The sequence below is a fragment of the Camellia sinensis genome, unplaced genomic scaffold, assembly GCF_055761805.1.
Source record: "Camellia sinensis isolate YWXY unplaced genomic scaffold, ASM5576180v1 Unanchor14, whole genome shotgun sequence".
In the NCBI taxonomy this organism is placed as follows: domain Eukaryota; kingdom Viridiplantae; phylum Streptophyta; class Magnoliopsida; order Ericales; family Theaceae; genus Camellia; species Camellia sinensis.
The window spans coordinates 2,886,432-2,913,295 of NW_028129020.1; positions in this window are offsets into that span (position 1 = coordinate 2,886,432).

A 26,864-nucleotide genomic window follows, 5' to 3' on the forward strand; every position below is an offset into this window, starting at 1 on the left:
AGACCCCGTATTTACATATTTGCCACTGTGCAGGAGAATCCGTATAGGTGTTCGAGTGTTCGAACCGTAATGCGCAAGAAATGGTACGGAAACCCCGTATTTACATATCTGCCACTGTGCAGGAGAATCCGTATAGGTGTTCGAGTGTTCGAACCGTAATGCGCAAGAAATGGTACGGAAACCCCGTATTTACATATCTGCCACTGTGCAGGAGAATCCGTATAGGTGTTCGAGTGTTCGAACCGTAATGCGCAAGAAATGGTACGGAAACCCCGTATTTACATATCTGCCACTGTGCAGGAGAATCCGTATAGGTGTTCGAGTGTTCGAACCGTAATGCGCAAGAAATGGTACGGAAACCCCGTATTTACATATCTGCCACTGTGCAGAAGAATCCGCATAGGTGTTCGAGTGTTCGAACCGTAATGCGCAAGAAATGGTACGTAAACCCCGTATTTACATATCTGCCACTGTGCAGGAGAATCCGTAAAGGTGTTCGAGTGGTCGAACCGTAATGCGCTAGAAATGGTACCGAAACCCCGTATTTACATATCTGCCACTATGCAGGAGAATCCGTACAGGTGTTCGAGTGTTCGAACCGTAATGCGCAAGAAATGGTATGGAAACCCCGTATTTACATATCTGCCACTGTGCAGGAGAATCCGTATAGGTGTTCGAGTGTTCGAACCGTAATGCGCAAGAAATGGTATGGAAACCCCGTATTTACATATCTGCCACTGTGCAGGAGCATCCGTATAGGTGTTCGAGTGTTCGAACCGTAATGCGCAAGAAATGGTACGGAAACCCCGTATTTACATATCTGCCACTGTGCAGGAGAATCCGTAAAGGTGTTCGAGTGTTCGAACCGTAATGCGCTAGAAATGGTACCGAAACCCCGTATTTACATATCTGCCACTATGCAGGAGAATCCGTACAGGTGTTCGAGTGTTCGAACCGTAATGCACAAGAAATGGTATGGAAACCCCGTATTTACATATCTGCCACTGTGCAGGAGAATCCGTATAGGTGTTCGAGTGTTCGAACCGTAATGCGCAAGAAATGGTACCGAAACCCCGTATTTACATATCTGCCACTGTGGAGGAGAATCCGTATAGGTGTTCGAGTGTTCGAACCGTAATGCGCAAGAAATGGTATGGAAACCCCGTATTTACATATCTGCCACTGTGCAGGAGAATCCGTATATGTGTTCGAGTGTTCGAACCGTAATGCGCAAGAAATGGTACCGAAACCCCGTATTTACATATCTACCACAGTGCAGGAGAATTCGTATAGGTGTTCGAGTGTTCGAACCGTAATGCGCAAAAAATGGTATGGAAACCCCGTATTTACATATCTGCCACTGTGCAGGAGAATCCGTATAGGTGTTCGAGTGTTCGAACCGTAATGCGCAAGAAATGGTACGGAAACCCCGTATTTACATATCTGCCACTGTGCAGGAGAATCCGCATAGGTGTTCGAGTGTTCGAACCGTAATGCGCAAAAAATGGTATGTAAACCCCGTATTTACATATCTGCCACTGTGCAGGAGAATCCGTATAGGTGTTCGAGTGTTCGAACCGTAATGCGCAAGAAATGGTAAGTAAACCCTGTATTTACATATCTGCCACGGTGCAGGAGAATCCATATAGGTGTTCGAGTGTTCGAACCGTAATGCGCAAGAAATGGTATGGAAACCCCGTATTTACATATCTGCCACTGTGCAGGAGAATCCGTATATGTGTTCGAGTGTTCGAACCGTAATGCGCAAGAAATGGTACGTAGACCCCGTATTTACATATTTGCCACTGTGCAGGAGAATCCGTATAGGTGTTCGAGTGTTCGAACCGTAATGCGCAAGAAATGGTACGGAAACCCCGTATTTACATATCTGCCACTGTGCAGGAGAATCCGTATAGGTGTTCGAGTGTTCGAACCGTAATGCGCAAGAAATGGTACGGAAACCCCGTATTTACATATCTGCCACTGTGCAGGAGAATCCGTATAGGTGTTCGAGTGTTCGAACCGTAATGCGCAAGAAATGGTAGGGAAACCCCGTATTTACATATCTGCCACTGTGCAGGAGAATCCGTATAGGTGTTCGAGTGTTCGAACCGTAATGCGCAAGAAATGGTACGGAAACCCCGTATTTACATATCTGCCACTGTGCAGAAGAATCCGCATAGGTGTTCGAGTGTTCGAACCGTAATGCGCAAGAAATGGTACGTAAACCCCGTATTTACATATCTGCCACTGTGCAGGAGAATCCGTAAAGGTGTTCGAGTGGTCGAACCGTAATGCGCTAGAAATGGTACCGAAACCCCGTATTTACATATCTGCCACTATGCAGGAGAATCCGTACAGGTGTTCGAGTGTTCGAACCGTAATGCGCAAGAAATGGTATGGAAACCCCGTATTTACATATCTGCCACTGTGCAGGAGCATCCGTATAGGTGTTCGAGTGTTCGAACCGTAATGCGCAAGAAATGGTACGGAAACCCCGTATTTACATATCTGCCACTGTGCAGGAGAATCCGTAAAGGTGTTCGAGTGTTCGAACCGTAATGCGCTAGAAATGGTACCGAAACCCCGTATTTACATATCTGCCACTATGCAGGAGAATCCGTACAGGTGTTCGAGTGTTCGAACCGTAATGCACAAGAAATGGTATGGAAACCCCGTATTTACATATCTGCCACTGTGCAGGAGAATCCGTATAGGTGTTCGAGTGTTCGAACCGTAATGCGCAAGAAATGGTACCGAAACCCCGTATTTACATATCTGCCACTGTGGAGGAGAATCCGTATAGGTGTTCGAGTGTTCGAACCGTAATGCGCAAGAAATGGTATGGAAACCCCGTATTTACATATCTGCCACTGTGCAGGAGAATCCGTATATGTGTTCGAGTGTTCGAACCGTAATGCGCAAGAAATGGTACCGAAACCCCGTATTTACATATCTACCACAGTGCAGGAGAATTCGTATAGGTGTTCGAGTGTTCGAACCGTAATGCGCAAAAAATGGTATGGAAACCCCGTATTTACATATCTGCCACTGTGCAGGAGAATCCGTATAGGTGTTCGAGTGTTCGAACCGTAATGCGCAAGAAATGGTACGGAAACCCCGTATTTACATATCTGCCACTGTGCAGGAGAATCCGCATAGGTGTTCGAGTGTTCGAACCGTAATGCGCAAAAAATGGTATGTAAACCCCGTATTTACATATCTGCCACTGTGCAGGAGAATCCGTATAGGTGTTCGAGTGTTCGAACCGTAATGCGCAAGAAATGGTAAGTAAACCCTGTATTTACATATCTGCCACGGTGCAGGAGAATCCATATAGGTGTTCGAGTGTTCGAACCGTAATGCGCAAGAAATGGTATGGAAACCCCGTATTTACATATCTGCCACTGTGCAAGAGAATCCGTATATGTGTTCGAGTGTTCGAACCGTAATGCGCAAGAAATGGTACGTAGACCCCGTATTTACATATTTGCCACTGTGCAGGAGAATCCGTATAGGTGTTCGAGTGTTCGAACCGTAATGCGCAAGAAATGGTACGGAAACCCCGTATTTACATATCTGCCACTGTGCAGGAGAATCCGTATAGGTGTTCGAGTGTTCGAACCGTAATGCGCAAGAAATGGTACGGAAACCCCGTATTTACATATCTGCCACTGTGCAGGAGAATCCGTATAGGTGTTCGAGTGTTCGAACCGTAATGGGCAAGAAATGGTACGGAAACCCCGTATTTACATATCTGCCACTGTGCAGGAGAATCCGTATAGGTGTTCGAGTGTTCGAACTGTAATGCGCAAGAAATGGTACGGAAACCCCGTATTTACATATCTGCCACTGTGCAGAAGAATCCGCATAGGTGTTCGAGTGTTCGAACCGTAATGCGCAAGAAATGGTACGTAAACCCCGTATTTACATATCTGCCACTGTGCAGGAGAATCCGTAAAGGTGTTCGAGTGGTCGAACCGTAATGCGCTAGAAATGGTACCGAAACCCCGTATTTACATATCTGCCACTATGCAGGAGAATCCGTACAGGTGTTCGAGTGTTCGAACCGTAATGCGCAAGAAATGGTATGGAAACCCCGTATTTACATATCTGCCACTGTGCAGGAGAATCCGTATAGGTGTTCGAGTGTTCGAACCGTAATGCGCAAGAAATGGTATGGAAACCCCGTATTTACATATCTGCCACTGTGCAGGAGCATCCGTATAGGTGTTCGAGTGTTCGAACCGTAATGCGCAAGAAATGGTACGGAAACCCCGTATTTACATATCTGCCACTGTGCAGGAGAATCCGTAAAGGTGTTCGAGTGTTCGAACCGTAATGCGCTAGAAATGGTACCGAAACCCCGTATTTACATATCTGCCACTATGCAGGAGAATCCGTACAGGTGTTCGAGTGTTCGAACCGTAATGCACAAGAAATGGTATGGAAACCCCGTATTTACATATCTGCCACTGTGCAGGAGAATCCGTATAGGTGTTCGAGTGTTCGAACCGTAATGCGCAAGAAATGGTACCGAAACCCCGTATTTACATATCTGCCACTGTGGAGGAGAATCCGTATAGGTGTTCGAGTGTTCGAACCGTAATGCGCAAGAAATGGTATGGAAACCCCGTATTTACATATCTGCCACTGTGCAGGAGAATCCGTATATGTGTTCGAGTGTTCGAACCGTAATGCGCAAGAAATGGTACCGAAACCCCGTATTTACATATCTACCACAGTGCAGGAGAATTCGTATAGGTGTTCGAGTGTTCGAACCGTAATGCGCAAAAAATGGTATGGAAACCCCGTATTTACATATCTGCCACTGTGCAGGAGAATCCGTATAGGTGTTCGAGTGTTCGAACCGTAATGCGCAAGAAATGGTACGGAAACCCCGTATTTACATATCTGCCACTGTGCAGGAGAATCCGCATAGGTGTTCGAGTGTTCGAACCGTAATGCGCAAAAAATGGTATGTAAACCCCGTATTTACATATCTGCCACTGTGCAGGAGAATCCGTATAGGTGTTCGAGTGTTCGAACCGTAATGCGCAAGAAATGGTAAGTAAACCCTGTATTTACATATCTGCCACGGTGCAGGAGAATCCATATAGGTGTTCGAGTGTTCGAACCGTAATGCGCAAGAAATGGTATGGAAACCCCGTATTTACATATCTGCCACTGTGCAGGAGAATCCGTATATGTGTTCGAGTGTTCGAACCGTAATGCGCAAGAAATGGTACGTAGACCCCGTATTTACATATTTGCCACTGTGCAGGAGAATCCGTATAGGTGTTCGAGTGTTCGAACCGTAATGCGCAAGAAATGGTACGGAAACCCCGTATTTACATATCTGCCACTGTGCAGGAGAATCCGTATAGGTGTTCGAGTGTTCGAACCGTAATGCGCAAGAAATGGTACGGAAACCCCGTATTTACATATCTGCCACTGTGCAGAAGAATCCGCATAGGTGTTCGAGTGTTCGAACCGTAATGCGCAAGAAATGGTACGTAAACCCCGTATTTACATATCTGCCACTGTGCAGGAGAATCCGTAAAGGTGTTCGAGTGGTCGAACCGTAATGCGCTAGAAATGGTACCGAAACCCCGTATTTACATATCTGCCACTATGCAGGAGAATCCGTACAGGTGTTCGAGTGTTCGAACCGTAATGCGCAAGAAATGGTATGGAAACCCCGTATTTACATATCTGCCACTGTGCAGGAGAATCCGTATAGGTGTTCGAGTGTTCGAACCGTAATGCGCAAGAAATGGTATGGAAACCCCGTATTTACATATCTGCCACTGTGCAGGAGCATCCGTATAGGTGTTCGAGTGTTCGAACCGTAATGCGCAAGAAATGGTACGGAAACCCCGTATTTACATATCTGCCACTGTGCAGGAGAATCCGTACAGGTGTTCGAGTGTTCGAACCGTAATGCGCAAGAAATGGTATGGAAACCCCGTATTTACATATCTGCCACTGTGCAGGAGAATCCGTATAGGTGTTCGATTGTTCGAACCGTAATGCGCAAGAAATGGTACCGAAACCCCGTATTTACATATCTGCCACTGTGCAGGAGAATCCGTATAGGTGTTCGAGTGTTCGAACCGTAATGCGCAAGAAATGGTATGGAAACCCCGTATTTACATATCTGCCACTGTGCAGGAGAATCCGTATATGTGTTCGAGTGTTCGAACCGTAATGCGCAAGAAATGGTACCGAAACCCCGTATTTACATATCTACCACTGTGCAGGAGAATTCGTATAGGTGTTCGAGTGTTCGAACCGTAATGCGCAAAAAATGGTATGGAAACCCCGTATTTACATATCTGCCACTGTGCAGGAGAATCCGTATAGGTGTTCGAGTGTTCGAACCGTAATGCGCAAGAAATGGTACGGAAATCCCGTATTTACATATCTGCCACTGTGCAGGAGAATCCGCATAGGTGTTCGAGTGTTCGAACCGTAATGCGCAAGAAATGGTATGTAAACCCCGTATTTACATATCTGCCACTGTGCAGGAGAATCCGTATAGGTGTTCGAGTGTTCGAACCGTAATGCGCAAGAAATGGTAAGTAAACCCTGTATTTACATATCTGCCACGGTGCAGGAGAATCCATATAGGTGTTCGAGTGTTCGAACCGTAATGCGCAAGAAATGGTATGGAAACCCCGTATTTACATATCTGCCACTGTGCAGGAGAATCCGTATATGTGTTTGAGTGTTCGAACCGTAATGCGCAAGAAATGGTACGTAGACCCCGTATTTACATATTTGCCACTGTGCAAGAGAATCCGTATAGGTGTTCGAGTGTTCGAACCGTAATGCGCAAGAAATGGTACGGAAACCCCGTATTTACATATCTGCCACTGTGCAGGAGAATCCGTATAGGTGTTCGAGTGTTCGAACCGTAATGCGCAAGAAATGGTACGAAAACCCCGTATTTACATATCTGCCACTGTGCAGGAGAATCCGTATAGGTGTTCGAGTGTTCGAACCGTAATGCGCAAGAAATGGTACGGAAACCCCGTATTTACATATCTGCCACTGTGCAGGAGAATCCGTATAGGTGTTCGAGTGTTCGAACCGTAATGCGCAAGAAATGGTACGGAAACCCCGTATTTACATATCTGCCACTGTGCAGAAGAATCCGCATAGGTGTTCGAGTGTTCGAACCGTAATGCGCAAGAAATGGTACGTAAACCCCGTATTTACATATCTGCCACTGTGCAGGAGAATCCGTAAAGGTGTTCGAGTGGTCGAACCGTAATGCGCTAGAAATGGTACCGAAACCCCGTATTTACATATCTGCCACTATGCAGGAGAATCCGTACAGGTGTTCGAGTGTTCGAACCGTAATGCGCAAGAAATGGTATGGAAACCCCGTATTTACATATCTGCCACTGTGCAGGAGAATCCGTATAGGTGTTCGAGTGTTCGAACCGTAATGCGCAAGAAATGGTATGGAAACCCCGTATTTACATATCTGCCACTGTGCAGGAGCATCCGTATAGGTGTTCGAGTGTTCGAACCGTAATGCGCAAGAGATGGTACGGAAACCCCGTATTTACATATCTGCCACTGTGCAGGAGAATCCGTACAGGTGTTCGAGTGTTCGAACCGTAATGCGCAAGAAATGGTATGGAAACCCCGTATTTACATATCTGCCACTGTGCAGGAGAATCCGTATAGGTGTTCGATTGTTCGAACCGTAATGCGCAAGAAATGGTACCGAAACCCCGTATTTACATATCTGCCACTGTGCAGGAGAATCCGTATAGGTGTTCGAGTGTTCGAACCGTAATGTGCAAGAAATGGTATGGAAACCCCGTATTTACATATCTGCCACTGTGCAGGAGAATCCGTATATGTGTTCGAGTGTTCGAACCGTAATGCGCAAGAAATGGTACCGAAACCCCGTATTTACATATCTACCACTGTGCAGGAGAATTCGTATAGGTGTTCGAGTGTTCGAACCGTAATGCGCAAAAAATGGTATGGAAACCCCGTATTTACATATCTGCCACTGTGCAGGAGAATCCGTATAGGTGTTCGAGTGTTCGAACCGTAATGCGCAAGAAATGGTACGGAAACCCCGTATTTACATATCTGCCACTGTGCAGGAGAATCCGCATAGGTGTTCGAGTGTTCGAACCGTAATGCGCAAGAAATGGTATGTAAACCCCGTATTTACATATATGCCACTGTGCAGGAGAATCCGTATAGGTGTTCGAGTGTTCGAACCGTAATGCGCAAGAAATGGTAAGTAAACCCTGTATTTACATATCTGCCACGGTGCAGGAGAATCCATATAGGTGTTCGAGTGTTCGAACCGTAATGCGCAAGAAATGGTATGGAAACCCCGTATTTACATATCTGCCACTGTGCAGGAGAATCCGTATATGTGTTTGAGTGTTCGAACCGTAATGCGCAAGAAATGGTACGTAGACCCCGTATTTACATATTTGCCACTGTGCAGGAGAATCCGTATAGGTGTTCGAGTGTTCGAACCGTAATGCGCAAGAAATGGTACGGAAACCCCGTATTTACATATCTGCCACTGTGCAGGAGAATCCGTATAGGTGTTCGAGTGTTCGAACCGTAATGCGCAAGAAATGGTACGAAAACCCCGTATTTACATATCTGCCACTGTGCAGGAGAATCCGTATAGGTGTTCGAGTGTTCGAACCGTAATGCGCAAGAAATGGTACGGAAACCCCGTATTTACATATCTGCCACTGTGCAGAAGAATCCGCATAGGTGTTCGAGTGTTCGAACCGTAATGCGCAAGAAATGGTACGTAAACCCCGTATTTACATATCTGCCACTGTGCAGGAGAATCCGTAAAGGTGTTCGAGTGGTCGAACCGTAATGCGCTAGAAATGGTACCGAAACCCCGTATTTACATATCTGCCACTATGCAGGAGAATCCGTACAGGTGTTCGATTGTTCGAACCGTAATGCACAAGAAATGGTATGGAAACCCCGTATTTACATATCTGCCACTGTGCAGTAGAATCCGTATAGGTGTTCGAGTGTTCGAACCGTAATGCGCAAGAAATGGTACGGAAACCCCGTATTTACATATCTGCCACTGTGCAGGAGAATCCGTATAGGTGTTCGAGTGTTCGAACCGTAATGCGCAAGAAATGGTACGGAAACCCCGTATTTACATATCTGCCACTGTGCAGAAGAATCCGCATAGGTGTTCGAGTGTTCGAACCGTAATGCGCAAGAAATGGTACGTAAACCCCGTATTTGCATATCTGCCACTGTGCAGGAGAATCCGTAAAGGTGTTCGAGTGGTCGAACCGTAATGCGCTAGAAATGGTACCGAAACCCCGTATTTACATATCTGCCACTGTGCAGGAGAATCCGTATATGTGTTCGAGTGTTCGAACCGTAATGCGCAAGAAATGGTACGTAGACCCCGTATTTACATATTTGCCACTGTGCAGGAGAATCCGTATAGGTGTTCGAGTGTTCGAACCGTAATGCGCAAGAAATGGTACGGAAACCCCGTATTTACATATCTGCCACTGTGCAGGAGAATCCGTATAGGTGTTCGAGTGTTCGAACCGTAATGCGCAAGAAATGGTACGGAAACCCCGTATTTACATATCTGCCACTGTGCAGGAGAATCCGTATAGGTGTTCGAGTGTTCGAACCGTAATGCGCAAGAAATGGTACGGAAACCCCGTATTTACATATCTGCCACTGTGCAGGAGAATCCGTATAGGTGTTCGAGTGTTCGAACCGTAATGCGCAAGAAATGGTACGGAAACCCCGTATTTACATATCTGCCACTGTGCAGAAGAATCCGCATAGGTGTTCGAGTGTTCGAACCGTAATGCGCAAGAAATGGTACGTAAACCCCGTATTTACATATCTGCCACTGTGCAGGAGAATCCGTAAAGGTGTTCGAGTGTTCGAACCGTAATGCGCTAGAAATGGTACCGAAACCCCGTATTTACATATCTGCCACTATGCAGGAGAATCCGTACAGGTGTTCGAGTGGTCGAACCGTAATGCGCTAGAAATGGTACCGAAACCCCGTATTTACATATCTGCCACTATGCAGGAGAATCCGTACAGGTGTTCGAGTGTTCGAACCGTAATGCGCAAGAAATGGTATGGAAACCCCGTATTTACATATCTGCCACTGTGCAGGAGAATCCGTATAGGTGTTCGAGTGTTCGAACCGTAATGCGCAAGAAATGGTACCGAAACCCCGTATTTACATATCTGCCACTGTGCAGGAGAATCCGTATATGTGTTCGAGTGTTCGAACCGTAATGCGCAAGAAATGGTACCGAAACCCCGTATTTACATATCTGCCACTGTGCAGGAGAATTCGTATAGGTGTTCGAGTGTTCGAACCGTAATGCGCAAAAAATGGTATGGAAACCCCGTATTTACATATCTGCCACTGTGCAGGAGAATCCGTATAGGTGTTCGAGTGTTCGAACCGTAATGCGCAAGAAATGGTACGGAAACCCCGTATTTACATATCTGCCACTGTGCAGGAGAATCCGCATAGGTGTTCGAGTGTTCGAACCGTAATGCGCAAGAAATGGTATGTAAACCCCGTATTTACATATCTGCCACTGTGCAGTAGAATCCGTATAGGTGTTCGAGTGTTCGAACCGTAATGCGCAAGAAATGGTAAGTAAACCCTGTATTTACATATCTGCCACGGTGCAGGAGAATCCGTATAGGTGTTCGAGTGTTCGAACCGTAATGCGCAAGAAATGGTATGGAAACCCCGTATTTACATATCTGCCACTGTGCAGGAGAATCCGTATATGTGTTCGAGTGTTCGAACCGTAATGCGCAAGAAATGGTACGGAAACCCCGTATTTACATATCTGCCACTGTGCAGGAGTATCCGGATAGGTGTTCGAGTGTTCGAACCGTAATGCGCAAGAAATGGTACATAAACCCCGTATTTACATATCTGCCCCTGTGCAGGAGAATCCGTATAGGTGTTCGAGTGGTCGAACCGTAATGCGCAAGAACTGGTACGGAAACCCCGTATTTACATATTTGCCACTGTGCAGGAGAATCCGTATAGGTGTTCGAGTGTTCGAACCGTAATGCGCAAGAAATGGTACGTAAACCCCGTATTTACATATCTGCCACTGTGCAGGAGAATCCGTATAGGTGTTCGAGTGTTCGAACCGTAATGCGCAAGAAATGGTACGGAAACCCCGTATTTACATATCTGCCACTGTGCAGAAGAATCCGCATAGGTGTTCGAGTGTTCGAACCGTAATGCGCAAGAAATGGTACGTAAACCCCGTATTTACATATCTGCCACTGTGCAGGAGAATCCGTAAAGGTGTTCGAGTGGTCGAACCGTAATGCGCAAGAAATGGTACGGAAACCCCCTATTTACATATCTGCCACTGTGCAGGAGAATCCGTATAGGTGTTCGAGTGTTCGAACCGTAATGCACAAGAAATGGTACGTAAACCCCGTATTTACATATCTGCCACTGTGCAGGAGAATCCGTACAGGTGTTCGAGTGTTCGAACCGTAATGCGCAAGAAATGGTACCGAAACCCTGTATTTACATATCTGCCACTATGCAGGAGAATCCGTATAGGTGTTCGAGTGTTCGAACCGTAATGCGCAAGAAATGGTATGGAAACCCCGTATTTACATATCTGCCACAGTGCAGGAGAATCCGTATAGGTGTTCGAGTGTTCGAACCGTAATGCGCAAGAACTGGTACCGAAACCCCGTATTTACATATCTACCACTGTGCAGGAGAATTCGTATAGGTGTTCGAGTGTTCGAACCGTAATGCGCAAAAAATGGTATGGAAACCCCGTATTTACATATCTGCCACTGTGCAGGAGAATCCGTATAGGTGTTTGAGTGTTCGAACCGTAATGCGCAAGAAATGGTACGGAAACCCCGTATTTACATATCTGCCACTGTGCAGGAGAATCCGCATAGGTGTTTGAGTGTTCGAACCGTAATGCGCAAGAAATGGTATGTAAACCCCGTATTTACATATCTGCCACTATTCAGGAGAATCCGTATAGGTGTTCGAGTGTTCGAACCGTAATGCGCAAGAAATGGTAAGTAAACCCTGTATTTACATATCTGCCACGGTGCAGGAGAATCCGTATAGGTGTTCGAGTGTTCGAACCGTAATGCGCAAGAAATGGTATGGAAACCCCGTATTTACATATCTGCCACTGTGCAGGTGAATCCGTATATGTGTTCGAGTGTTCGAACCGTAATGCGCAAGAAATGGTACGGAAACCCCGTATTTACATATCTGCCACTGTGCAGGAGTATCCGGATAGGTGTTCGAGTGTTCGAACCGTAATGCGCAAGAAATGGTACATAAACCCCGTATTTACATATATGCCACTGTGCTGGAGAATCCGTATAGGTGTTCGAGTGGTCGAACCGTAATGCGCAAGAAATGGTACGGAAACCCCGTATTTACATATCTGCCACTGTGCAGGAGAATCCGTATAGGTGTTCGAGTGTTCGAACCGTAATGCGCAAGAAATGGTACGGAAACCCCGTATTTACATATCTGCCACTGTGCAGGAGTATCCGGATAGGTGTTCGAGTGTTCGAACCGTAATGCGCAAGAAATGGTACATAAACCTCGTATTTACATATCTGCCCCTGTGCAGGAGAATCCGTATAGGTGTTCGAGTGGTCGAACCGTAATGCGCAAGAAATGGTACGGAAACCCCGTATTTACATATCTGCCACTGTGCAGAAGAATCCGCATAGGTGTTCGAGTGTTCGAACCGTAATGCGCAAGAAATGGTACGTAAACCCCGTATTTACATATCTGCCACTGTGCAGGAGAATCCGTAAAGGTGTTCGAGTGGTCGAACCGTAATGCGCTAGAAATGGTACCGAAACCCCGTATTTACATATCTGCCACTGTGCAGGAGAATCCGTATATGTGTTCGAGTGTTCGAACCGTAATGCGCAAGAAATGGTACGTAGACCCCGTATTTACATATTTGCCACTGTGCAGGAGAATCCGTATAGGTGTTCGAGTGTTCGAACCGTAATGCGCAAGAAATGGTACGGAAACCCCGTATTTACATATCTGCCACTGTGCAGGAGAATCCGTATAGGTGTTCGAGTGTTCGAACCGTAATGCGCAAGAAATGGTACGGAAACCCCGTATTTACATATCTGCCACTGTGCAGGAGAATCCGTATAGGTGTTCGAGTGTTCGAACCGTAATGCGCAAGAAATGGTACGGAAACCCCGTATTTACATATCTGCCACTGTGCAGGAGAATCCGTATAGGTGTTCGAGTGTTCGAACCGTAATGCGCAAGAAATGGTACGGAAACCCCGTATTTACATATCTGCCACTGTGCAGAAGAATCCGCATAGGTGTTCGAGTGTTCGAACCGTAATGCGCAAGAAATGGTACGTAAACCCCGTATTTACATATCTGCCACTGTGCAGGAGAATCCGTAAAGGTGTTCGAGTGTTCGAACCGTAATGCGCTAGAAATGGTACCGAAACCCCGTATTTACATATCTGCCACTATGCAGGAGAATCCGTACAGGTGTTCGAGTGGTCGAACCGTAATGCGCTAGAAATGGTACCGAAACCCCGTATTTACATATCTGCCACTATGCAGGAGAATCCGTACAGGTGTTCGAGTGTTCGAACCGTAATGCGCAAGAAATGGTATAGAAACCCCGTATTTACATATCTGCCACTGTGCAGGAGAATCCGTATAGGTGTTCGAGTGTTCGAACCGTAATGCGCAAGAAATGGTACCGAAACCCCGTATTTACATATCTGCCACTGTGCAGGAGAATCCGTATATGTGTTCGAGTGTTCGAACCGTAATGCGCAAGAAATGGTACCGAAACCCCGTATTTACATATCTGCCACTGTGCAGGAGAATTCGTATAGGTGTTCGAGTGTTCGAACCGTAATGCGCAAAAAATGGTATGGAAACCCCGTATTTACATATCTGCCACTGTGCAGGAGAATCCGTATAGGTGTTCGAGTGTTCGAACCGTAATGCGCAAGAAATGGTACGGAAACCCCGTATTTACATATCTGCCACTGTGCAGGAGAATCCGCATAGGTGTTCGAGTGTTCGAACCGTAATGCGCAAGAAATGGTATGTAAACCCCGTATTTACATATCTGCCACTGTGCAGTAGAATCCGTATAGGTGTTCGAGTGTTCGAACCGTAATGCGCAAGAAATGGTAAGTAAACCCTGTATTTACATATCTGCCACGGTGCAGGAGAATCCATATAGGTGTTCGAGTGTTCGAACCGTAATGCGCAAGAAATGGTATGGAAACCCCGTATTTACATATCTGCCACTGTGCAGGAGAATCCGTATATGTGTTCGAGTGTTCGAACCGTAATGCGCAAGAAATGGTACGGAAACCCCGTATTTACATATCTGCCACTGTGCAGGAGTATCCGGATAGGTGTTCGAGTGTTCGAACCGTAATGCGCAAGAAATGGTACATAAACCCCGTATTTACATATCTGCCCCTGTGCAGGAGAATCCGTATAGGTGTTCGAGTGGTCGAACCGTAATGCGCAAGAACTGGTACGGAAACCCCGTATTTACATATTTGCCACTGTGCAGGAGAATCCGTATAGGTGTTCGAGTGTTCGAACCGTAATGCGCAAGAAATGGTACGTAAACCCCGTATTTACATATCTGCCACTGTGCAGGAGAATCCGTATAGGTGTTCGAGTGTTCGAACCGTAATGCGCAAGAAATGGTACGGAAACCCCGTATTTACATATCTGCCACTGTGCAGAAGAATCCGCATAGGTGTTCGAGTGTTCGAACCGTAATGCGCAAGAAATGGTACGTAAACCCCGTATTTACATATCTGCCACTGTGCAGGAGAATCCGTAAAGGTGTTCGAGTGGTCGAACCGTAATGCGCAAGAAATGGTACGGAAACCCCCTATTTACATATCTGCCACTGTGCAGGAGAATCCGTATAGGTGTTCGAGTGTTCGAACCGTAATGCGCAAGAAATGGTACGTAAACCCCGTATTTACATATCTGCCACTGTGCAGGAGAATCCGTACAGGTGTTCGAGTGTTCGAACCGTAATGCGCAAGAAATGGTACCGAAACCCTGTAGTTACATATCTGCCACTATGCAGGAGAATCCGTATAGGTGTTCGAGTGTTCGAACCGTAATGCGCAAGAAATGGTATGGAAACCCCGTATTTACATATCTGCCACAGTGCAGGAGAATCCGTATAGGTGTTCGAGTGTTCGAACCGTAATGCGCAAGAACTGGTACCGAAACCCCGTATTTACATATCTACCACTGTGCAGGAGAATTCGTATAGGTGTTCGAGTGTTCGAACCGTAATGCGCAAAAAATGGTATGGAAACCCCGTATTTACATATCTGCCACTGTGCAGGAGAATCCGTATAGGTGTTTGAGTGTTCGAACCGTAATGCGGAAGAAATGGTACGGAAACCCCGTATTTACATATCTGCCACTGTGCAGGAGAATCCGCATAGGTATTCGAGTGTTCGAACCGTAATGCGCAAGAAATGGTATGTAAACCCCGTATTTACATATCTGCCACTATTCAGGAGAATCCGTATAGGTGTTCGAGTGTTCGAACCGTAATGCGCAAGAAATGGTAAGTAAACCCTGTATTTACATATCTGCCACGGTGCAGGAGAATCCGTATAGGTGTTCGAGTGTTCGAACCGTAATGCGCAAGAAATGGTATGGAAACCCCGTATTTACATATCTGCCACTGTGCAGGTGAATCCGTATATGTGTTCGAGTGTTCGAACCGTAATGCGCAAGAAATGGTACGGAAACCCCGTATTTACATATCTGCCACTGTGCAGGAGTATCCGGATAGGTGTTCGAGTGTTCGAACCGTAATGCGCAAGAAATGGTACATAAACCCCGTATTTACATATATGCCACTGTGCTGGAGAATCCGTATAGGTGTTCGAGTGTTCGAACCGTAATGCGCAAGAAATGGTACGGAAACCCCGTATTTACATATCTGCCACTGTGCAGGAGAATCCGTACAGGTGTTCGAGTGTTCGAACCGTAATGCGCAAGAAATGGTATGGAAACCCCGTATTTACATATCTGCCACTGTGCAGGAGAATCCGTATAGGTGTTCGATTGTTCGAACCGTAATGCGCAAGAAATGGTACCGAAACCCCGTATTTACATATCTGCCACTGTGCAGGAGAATCCGTATAGGTGTTCGAGTGTTCGAACCGTAATGCGCAAGAAATGGTATGGAAACCCCGTATTTACATATCTGCCACTGTACAGGAGAATCCGTATATGTGTTCGAGTGTTCGAACCGTAATGCGCAAGAAATGGTACCGAAACCCCGTATTTACATATCTACCACTGTGCAGGAGAATTCGTATAGGTGTTCGAGTGTTCGAACCGTAATGCGCAAAAAATGGTATGGAAACCCCGTATTTACATATCTGCCACTGTGCAGGAGAATCCGTATAGGTGTTCGAGTGTTCGAACCGTAATGCGCAAGAAATGGTACGGAAACCCCGTATTTACATATCTGCCACTGTGCAGGAGAATCCGCATAGGTGTTCGAGTGTTCGAACCGTAATGCGCAAGAAATGGTATGTAAACCCCGTATTTACATATCTGCCACTGTGCAGGAGAATCCGTATAGGTGTTCGAGTGTTCGAACCGTAATGCGCAAGAAATGGTAAGTAAACCCTGTATTTACATATCTGCCACGGTGCAGGAGAATCCATATAGGTGTTCGAGTGTTCGAACCGTAATGCGCAAGAAATGGTATGGAAACCCCGTATTTACATATCTGCCACTGTGCAGGAGAATCCGTATATGTGTTTGAGTGTTCGAACCGTAATGCGCAAGAAATGGTACGTAGACCCCGTATTTACATATTTGCCACTGTGCAGGAGAATCCGTATAGGTGTTCGAGTGTTCGAACCGTAATGCGCAAGAAATGGTACGGAAACCCCGTATTTACATATCTGCCACTGTGCAGGAGAATCCGTATAGGTGTTCGAGTGTTCGAACCGTAATGCGCAAGAAATGGTACGAAAACCCCGTATTTACATATCTGCCACTGTGCAGGAGAATCCGTATAGGTGTTCGAGTGTTCGAACCGTAATGCGCAAGAAATGGTACGGAAACCCCGTATTTACATATCTGCCACTGTGCAGAAGAATCCGCATAGGTGTTCGAGTGTTCGAACCGTAATGCGCAAGAAATGGTACGTAAACCCCGTATTTACATATCTGCCACTGTGCAGGAGAATCCGTAAAGGTGTTCGAGTGGTCGAACCGTAATGCGCTAGAAATGGTACCGAAACCCCGTATTTACATATCTGCCACTATGCAGGAGAATCCGTACAGGTGTTCGATTGTTCGAACCGTAATGCACAAGAAATGGTATGGAAACCCCGTATTTACATATCTGCCACTGTGCAGTAGAATCCGTATAGGTGTTCGAGTGTTCGAACCGTAATGCGCAAGAAATGGTACGGAAACCCCGTATTTACATATCTGCCACTGTGCAGGAGAATCCGTATAGGTGTTCGAGTGTTCGAACCGTAATGCGCAAGAAATGGTACGGAAACCCCGTATTTACATATCTGCCACTGTGCAGAAGAATCCGCATAGGTGTTCGAGTGTTCGAACCGTAATGCGCAAGAAATGGTACGTAAACCCCGTATTTACATATCTGCCACTGTGCAGGAGAATCCGTAAAGGTGTTCGAGTGGTCGAACCGTAATGCGCTAGAAATGGTACCGAAACCCCGTATTTACATATCTGCCACTGTGCAGGAGAATCCGTATATGTGTTCGAGTGTTCGAACCGTAATGCGCAAGAAATGGTACGTAGACCCCGTATTTACATATTTGCCACTATGCAGGAGAATCCGTATAGGTGTTCGAGTGTTCGAACCGTAATGCGCAAGAAATGGTACGGAAACCCCGTATTTACATATCTGCCACTGTGCAGGAGAATCCGTATAGGTGTTCGAGTGTTCGAACCGTAATGCGCAAGAAATGGTACGGAAACCCCGTATTTACATATCTGCCACTGTGCAGGAGAATCCGTATAGGTGTTCGATTGTTCGAACCGTAATGCGCAAGAAATGGTACAGAAACCCCGTATTTACATATCTGCCACTGTGCAGGAGAATCCGTATAGGTGTTCGAGTGTTCGAACCGTAATGCGCAAGAAATGGTACGGAAACCCCGTATTTACATATCTGCCACTGTGCAGAAGAATCCGCATAGGTGTTCGAGTGTTCGAACCGTAATGCGCAAGAAATGGTACGTAAACCCCGTATTTACATATCTGCCACTGTGCAGGAGAATCCGTAAAGGTGTTCGAGTGTTCGAACCGTAATGCGCAAGAAATGGTACGTAAACCCCGTATTTACATATCTGCCACTGTGCAGGAGAATCCGTAAAGGTGTTCGAGTGGTCGAACCGTAATGCGCTAGAAATGGTACCGAAACCCCGTATTTACATATCTGCCACTATGCAGGAGAATCCGTACAGGTGTTCGATTGTTCGAACCGTAATGCACAAGAAATGGTATGGAAACCCCGTATTTACATATCTGCCACTGTGCAGTAGAATCCGTATAGGTGTTCGAGTGTTCGAACCGTAATGCGCAAGAAATGGTACGGAAACCCCGTATTTACATATCTGCCACTGTGCAGGAGAATCCGTATAGGTGTTCGAGTGTTCGAACCGTAATGCGCAAGAAATGGTACGGAAACCCCGTATTTACATATCTGCCACTGTGCAGAAGAATCCGCATAGGTGTTCGAGTGTTCGAACCGTAATGCGCAAGAAATGGTACGTAAACCCCGTATTTACATATCTGCCACTGTGCAGGAGAATCCGTAAAGGTGTTCGAGTGGTCGAACCGTAATGCGCTAGAAATGGTACCGAAACCCCGTATTTACATATCTGCCACTGTGCAGGAGAATCCGTATATGTGTTCGAGTGTTCGAACCGTAATGCGCAAGAAATGGTACGTAGACCCCGTATTTACATATTTGCCACTATGCAGGAGAATCCGTATAGGTGTTCGAGTGTTCGAACCGTAATGCGCAAGAAATGGTACGGAAACCCCGTATTTACATATCTGCCACTGTGCAGGAGAATCCGTATAGGTGTTCGAGTGTTCGAACCGTAATGCGCAAGAAATGGTACGGAAACCCCGTATTTACATATCTGCCACTGTGCAGGAGAATCCGTATAGGTGTTCGATTGTTCGAACCGTAATGCGCAAGAAATGGTACAGAAACCCCGTATTTACATATCTGCCACTGTGCAGGAGAATCCGTATAGGTGTTCGAGTGTTCGAACCGTAATGCGCAAGAAATGGTACGGAAACCCCGTATTTACATATCTGCCACTGTGCAGAAGAATCCGCATAGGTGTTCGAGTGTTCGAACCGTAATGCGCAAGAAATGGTACGTAAACCCCGTATTTACATATCTGCCACTGTGCAGGAGAATCCGTAAAGGTGTTCGAGTGTTCGAACCGTAATGCGCTAGAAATGGTACCGAAACCCCGTATTTACATATCTGCCACTATGCAGGAGAATCCGTACAGGTGTTCGAGTGGTCGAACCGTAATGCGCTAGAAATGGTACCGAAACCCCGTATTTACATATCTGCCACTATGCAGGAGAATCCGTACAGGTGTTCGAGTGTTCGAACCGTAATGCGCAAGAAATGGTATGGAAACCCCGTATTTACATATCTGCCACTGTGCAGGAGAATCCGTATAGGTGTTCGAGTGTTCGAACCGTAATGCGCAAGAAATGGTACCGAAACCCCGTATTTACATATCTGCCACTGTGCAGGAGAATCCGTATATGTGTTCGAGTGTTCGAACCGTAATGCGCAAGAAATGGTACCGAAACCCCGTATTTACATATCTGCCACTGTGCAGGAGAATTCGTATAGGTGTTCGAGTGTTCGAACCGTAATGCGCAAAAAATGGTATGGAAACCCCGTATTTACATATCTGCCACTGTGCAGGAGAATCCGTATAGGTGTTCGAGTGTTCGAACCGTAATGCGCAAGAAATGGTACGGAAACCCCGTATTTACATATCTGCCACTGTGCAGGAGAATCCGCATAGGTGTTCGAGTGTTCGAACCGTAATGCGCAAGAAATGGTATGTAAACCCCGTATTTACATATCTGCCACTGTGCAGTAGAATCCGTATAGGTGTTCGAGTGTTCGAACCGTAATGCGCAAGAAATGGTAAGTAAACCCTGTATTTACATATCTGCCACGGTGCAGGAGAATCCGTATAGGTGTTCGAGTGTTCGAACCGTAATGCGCAAGAAATGGTATGGAAACCCCGTATTTACATATCTGCCACTGTGCAGGAGAATCCGTATATGTGTTCGAGTGTTCGAACCGTAATGCGCAAGAAATGGTACGGAAACCCCGTATTTACATATCTGCCACTGTGCAGGAGTATCCGGATAGGTGTTCGAGTGTTCGAACCGTAATGCGCATGAAATGGTACATAAACCCCGTATTTACATATCTGCCCCTGTGCAGGAGAATCCGTATAGGTGTTCGAGTGGTCGAACCGTAATGCGCAAGAACTGGTACGGAAACCCCGTATTTACATATTTGCCACTGTGCAGGAGAATCCGTATAGGTGTTCGAGTGTTCGAACCGTAATGCGCAAGAAATGGTAAGTAAACCCTGTATTTACATATCTGCCACGGTGCAGGAGAATCCGTATAGGTGTTCGAGTGTTCGAACCGTAATGCGCAAGAAATGGTATGGAAACCCCGTATTTACATATCTGCCACTGTGCAGGTGAATCCGTATATGTGTTCGAGTGTTCGAACCGTAATGCGCAAGAAATGGTACGGAAACCCCGTATTTACATATCTGCCACTGTGCAGGAGTATCCGGATAGGTGTTCGAGTGTTCGAACCGTAATGCGCAAGAAATGGTACATAAACCCCGTATTTACATATATGCCACTGTGCTGGAGAATCCGTATAGGTGTTCGAGTGTTCGAACCGTAATGCGCAAGAAATGGTACGTAAACCCCGTATTTACATATCTGCCACTGTGCAGGAGAATCCGTAAAGGTGTTCGAGTGGTCGAACCGTAATGCGCTAGAAATGGTACCGAAACCCCGTATTTACATATCTGCCACTATGCAGGAGAATCCGTACAGGTGTTCGATTGTTCGAACCGTAATGCACAAGAAATGGTATGGAAACCCCGTATTTACATATCTGCCACTGTGCAGTAGAATCCGTATAGGTGTTCGAGTGTTCGAACCGTAATGCGCAAGAAATGGTACGGAAACCCCGTATTTACATATCTGCCACTGTGCAGGAGAATCCGTATAGGTGTTCGAGTGTTCGAACCGTAATGCGCAAGAAATGGTACGGAAACCCCGTATTTACATATCTGCCACTGTGCAGAAGAATCCGCATAGGTGTTCGAGTGTTCGAACCGTAATGCGCAAGAAATGGTACGTAAACCCCGTATTTACATATCTGCCACTGTGCAGGAGCATCCGTAAAGGTGTTCGAGTGGTCGAACCGTAATGCGCTAGAAATGGTACCGAAACCCCGTATTTACATATCTGCCACTGTGCAGGAGAATCCGTATATGTGTTCGAGTGTTCGAACCGTAATGCGCAAGAAATGGTACGTAGACCCCGTATTTACATATTTGCCACTATGCAGGAGAATCCGTATAGGTGTTCGAGTGTTCGAACCGTAATGCGCAAGAAATGGTACGGAAACCCCGTATTTACATATCTGCCACTGTGCAGGAGAATCCGTATAGGTGTTCGAGTGTTCGAACCGTAATGCGCAAGAAATGGTACGGAAACCCCGTATTTACATATCTGCCACTGTGCAGGAGAATCCGTATAGGTGTTCGATTGTTCGAACCGTAATGCGCAAGAAATGGTACAGAAACCCCGTATTTACATATCTGCCACTGTGCAGGAGAATCCGTATAGGTGTTCGAGTGTTCGAACCGTAATGCGCAAGAAATGGTACGGAAACCCCGTATTTACATATCTGCCACTGTGCAGAAGAATCCGCATAGGTGTTCGAGTGTTCGAACCGTAATGCGCAAGAAATGGTACGTAAACCCCGTATTTACATATCTGCCACTGTGCAGGAGAATCCGTAAAGGTGTTCGAGTGTTCGAACCGTAATGCGCTAGAAATGGTACCGAAACCCCGTATTTACATATCTGCCACTATGCAGGAGAATCCGTACAGGTGTTCGAGTGGTCGAACCGTAATGCGCTAGAAATGGTACCGAAACCCGTATTTACATATCTGCCACTATGCAGGAGAATCCGTACAGGTGTTCGAGTGTTCGAACCGTAATGCGCAAGAAATGGTATGGAAACCCCGTATTTACATATCTGCCACTGTGCAGGAGAATCTGTATAGGTGTTCGAGTGTTCGAACCGTAATGCGCAAGAAATGGTACCGAAACCCCGTATTTACATATCTGCCACTGTGCAGGAGAATCCGTATATGTGTTCGAGTGTTCGAACCGTAATGCGCAAGAAATGGTACCGAAACCCCGTATTTACATATCTGCCACTGTGCAGGAGAATTCGTATAGGTGTTCGAGTGTTCGAACCGTAATGCGCAAAAAATGGTATGGAAACCCCGTATTTACATATCTGCCACTGTGCAGGAGAATCCGTATAGGTGTTCGAGTGTTCGAACCGTAATGCGCAAGAAATGGTACGGAAACCCCGTATTTACATATCTGCCACTGTGCAGGAGAATCCGCATAGGTGTTCGAGTGTTCGAACCGTAATGCGCAAGAAATGGTATGTAAACCCCGTATTTACATATCTGCCACTGTGCAGTAGAATCCGTATAGGTGTTCGAGTGTTCGAACCGTAATGCGCAAGAAATGGTAAGTAAACCCTGTATTTACATATCTGCCACGGTGCAGGAGAATCCGTATAGGTGTTCGAGTGTTCGAACCGTAATGCGCAAGAAATGGTATGGAAACCCCGTATTTACATATCTGCCACTGTGCAGGAGAATCCGTATATGTGCTCGAGTGTTCGAACCGTAATGCGCAAGAAATGGTACGGAAACCCCGTATTTACATATCTGCCACTGTGCAGGAGTATCCGGATAGGTGTTCGAGTGTTCGAACCGTAATGCGCATGAAATGGTACATAAACCCCGTATTTACATATCTGCCCCTGTGCAGGAGAATCCGTATAGGTGTTCGAGTGGTCGAACCGTAATGCGCAAGAACTGGTACGGAAACCCCGTATTTACATATTTGCCACTGTGCAGGAGAATCCGTATAGGTGTTCGAGTGTTCGAACCGTAATGCGCAAGAAATGGTAAGTAAACCCTGTATTTACATATCTGCCACGGTGCAGGAGAATCCGTATAGGTGTTCGAGTGTTCGAACCGTAATGCGCAAGAAATGGTATGGAAACCCCGTATTTACATATCTGCCACTGTGCAGGTGAATCCGTATATGTGTTCGAGTGTTCGAACCGTAATGCGCAAGAAATGGTACGGAAACCCCGTATTTACATATCTGCCACTGTGCAGGAGTATCCGGATAGGTGTTCGAGTGTTCGAACCGTAATGCGCAAGAAATGGTACATAAACCCCGTATTTACATATATGCCACTGTGCTGGAGAATCCGTATAGGTGTTCGAGTGTTCGAACCGTAATGCGCAAGAAATGGTACGGAAACCCCGTAGTTACATATCTGCCACTGTGCAGGAGAATCCGTACAGGTGTTCGAGTGTTCGAACCGTAATGCGCAAGAAATGGTATGGAAACCCCGTATTTACATATCTGCCACTGTGCAGGAGAATCCGTATAGGTGTTCGATTGTTCGAACCGTAATGCGCAAGAAATGGTACCGAAACCCCGTATTTACATATCTGCCACTGTGCAGGAGAATCCGTATAGGTGTTCGAGTGTTCGAACCGTAATGCGCAAGAAATGGTACGGAAACCCCGTATTTACATATCTGCCACTGTGCAGGAGAATCCGTATAGGTGTTCGAGTGTTCGAACCGTAATGCGCAAGAAATGGTACGGAAACCCCGTATTTACATATCTGCCACTGTGCAGGAGAATCCGTATAGGTGTTCGAGTGTTCGAACCGTAATGCGCAAGAAATGGTACGGAAACCCCGTATTTACATATCTGCCACTGTGCAGAAGAATCCGCATAGGTGTTCGAGTGTTCGAACCGTAATGCGCAAGAAATGGTACGTAAACCCCGTATTTACATATCTGCCACTGTGCAGGAGAATCCGTAAAGGTGTTCGAGTGGTCGAACCGTAATGCGCTAGAAATGGTACCGAAACCCCGTATTTACATATCTGCCACTGTGCAGGAGAATCCGTATATGTGTTCGAGTGTTCGAACCGTAATGCGCAAGAAATGGTACGTAGACCCCGTATTTACATATTTGCCACTATGCAGGAGAATCCGTATAGGTGTTCGAGTGTTCGAACCGTAATGCGCAAGAAATGGTACGGAAACCCCGTATTTACATATCTGCCACTGTGCAGGAGAATCCGTATAGGTGTTCGAGTGTTCGAACCGTAATGCGCAAGAAATGGTACGGAAACCCCGTATTTACATATCTGCCACTGTGCAGGAGAATCCGTATAGGTGTTCGATTGTTCGAACCGTAATGCGCAAGAAATGGTACAGAAACCCCGTATTTACATATCTGCCACTGTGCAGGAGAATCCGTATAGGTGTTCGAGTGTTCGAACCGTAATGCGCAAGAAATGGTACGGAAACCCCGTATTTACATATCTGCCACTGTGCAGAAGAATCCGCATAGGTGTTCGAGTGTTCGAACCGTAATGCGCAAGAAATGGTACGTAAACCCCGTATTTACATATCTGCCACTGTGCAGGAGAATCCGTAAAGGTGTTCGAGTGTTCGAACCGTAATGCGCTAGAAATGGTACCGAAACCCCGTATTTACATATCTGCCACTATGCAGGAGAATCCGTACAGGTGTTCGAGTGGTCGAACCGTAATGCGCTAGAAATGGTACCGAAACCCCGTATTTACATATCTGCCACTATGCAGGAGAATCCGTACAGGTGTTCGAGTGTTCGAACCGTAATGCGCAAGAAATGGTATGGAAACCCCGTATTTACATATCTGCCACTGTGCAGGAGAATCCGTATAGGTGTTCGAGTGTTCGAACCGTAATGCGCAAGAAATGGTACCGAAACCCCGTATTTACATATCTGCCACTGTGCAGGAGAATCCGTATATGTGTTCGAGTGTTCGAACCGTAATGCGCAAGAAATGGTACCGAAACCCCGTATTTACATATCTGCCACTGTGCAGGAGAATTCGTATAGGTGTTCGAGTGTTCGAACCGTAATGCGCAAAAAATGGTATGGAAACCCCGTATTTACATATCTGCCACTGTGCAGGAGAATCCGTATAGGTGTTCGAGTGTTCGAACCGTAATGCGCAAGAAATGGTACGGAAACCCCGTATTTACATATCTGCCACTGTGCAGGAGAATCCGCATAGGTGTTCGAGTGTTCGAACCGTAATGCGCAAGAAATGGTATGTAAACCCCGTATTTACATATCTGCCACTGTGCAGTAGAATCCGTATAGGTGTTCGAGTGTTCGAACCGTAATGCGCAAGAAATGGTAAGTAAACCCTGTATTTACATATCTGCCACGGTGCAGGAGAATCCGTATAGGTGTTCGAGTGTTCGAACCGTAATGCGCAAGAAATGGTATGGAAACCCCGTATTTACATATCTGCCACTGTGCAGGAGAATCCGTATATGTGTTCGAGTGTTCGAACCGTAATGCGCAAGAAATGGTACGGAAACCCCGTATTTACATATCTGCCACTGTGCAGGAGTATCCGGATAGGTGTTCGAGTGTTCGAACCGTAATGCGCATGAAATGGTACGTAAACCCCGTATTTACATATCTGCCCCTGTGCAGGAGAATCCGTATAGGTGTTCGAGTGGTCGAACCGTAATGCGCAAGAACTGGTACGGAAACCCCGTATTTACATATTTGCCACTGTGCAGGAGAATCCGTATAGGTGTTCGAGTGTTCGATCCGTAATGCGCAAGAAATGGTAAGTAAACCCTGTATTTACATATCTGCCACGGTGCAGGAGAATCCGTATAGGTGTTCGAGTGTTCGAACCGTAATGCGCAAGAAATGGTATGGAAACCCCGTATTTACATATCTGCCACTGTGCAGGTGAATCCGTATATGTGTTCGAGTGTTCGAACCGTAATGCGCAAGAAATGGTACGGAAACCCCGTATTTACATATCTGCCACTGTGCAGGAGTATCCGGATAGGTGTTCGAGTGTTCGAACCGTAATGCGCAAGAAATGGTACATAAACCCCGTATTTACATATATGCCACTGTGCTGGAGAATCCGTATAGGTGTTCGAGTGTTCGAACCGTAATGCGCAAGAAATGGTACGGAAACCCCGTAGTTACATATCTGCCACTGTGCAGGAGAATCCGTACAGGTGTTCGAGTGTTCGAACCGTAATGCGCAAGAAATGGTATGGAAACCCCGTATTTACATATCTGCCACTGTGCAGGAGAATCCGTATAGGTGTTCGATTGTTCGAACCGTAATGCGCAAGAAATGGTACCGAAACCCCGTATTTACATATCTGCCACTGTGCAGGAGAATCCGTATAGGTGTTCGAGTGTTCGAACCGTAATGCGCAAGAAATGGTATGGAAACCCCGTATTTACATATCTGCCACTGTGCAGGAGAATCCGTATATGTGTTCGAGTGTTCGAACCGTAATGCGCA